We start from the raw sequence: 537 nt of genomic DNA, 5'->3' as shown, positions 1-537 counted from the left end.
TGTGTGTGTGTGTGTGTGTGTGTGTGTGTGTGTGTGTGTGTGTGTGTGTGTGTGTGTGTGTGTGTGTATGTATATATGTATATAGTGAAAATGGCTTTGTGGTGTATTTTTCAGGCTAATACAGAAAAGTCGTATAGTACTTGCAGGTGGTTATTTTAGCCCCGGGCCAGCACTGATCAAAGAGACCTATGATTGATAAAGATGTTCCAGCCATGGCCAGCTAGTTTGAATCCCTATTTCCCTGATGTTTTTTTTTTTTTTTTTTTCAGACACTGTAACTGAAACCAGATTACCCCAGTATGACAGGGATTGGTTGTTGCTTCTCGTGGGTTGATGGATCATGTAGAGACACATTTGTTGGTTCAGTCTGTTCTGTAAGAGACAATTGTTTAGCCCGAGGTAAATGTTAGACAAACAAATCTAATGATCATTGGAAGAACAGCTGTGATCATTCCATCCCGTTTTTTTTTTTCTTTCTAGATTCCATTTTTTTTAGACAAAGCATTCAAGGGAGATTTGCCTGCTACTTTTAGTAGA

General features: G+C 38.9%; 1 long non-coding RNA gene across 1 annotated transcript in view; it reads left to right on the top strand.

Moving 5' to 3' along the window:
- The window catches only part of LOC128249510 (uncharacterized), a 12,673-nt gene that overhangs the window by 11,459 nt on the left and 677 nt on the right, over positions 1-537 (top strand). The gene's annotated exons all lie outside the window — the stretch shown is intronic.

Source organism: Octopus bimaculoides, chromosome 15, assembly GCF_001194135.2.
Source record: "Octopus bimaculoides isolate UCB-OBI-ISO-001 chromosome 15, ASM119413v2, whole genome shotgun sequence".
NCBI classification, from domain to species: Eukaryota; Metazoa; Mollusca; class Cephalopoda; order Octopoda; family Octopodidae; genus Octopus; species Octopus bimaculoides.
The sequence above is the reverse complement of the archived record's forward strand: the minus strand, read 5'-3'. Positions and strand labels throughout refer to the sequence as shown.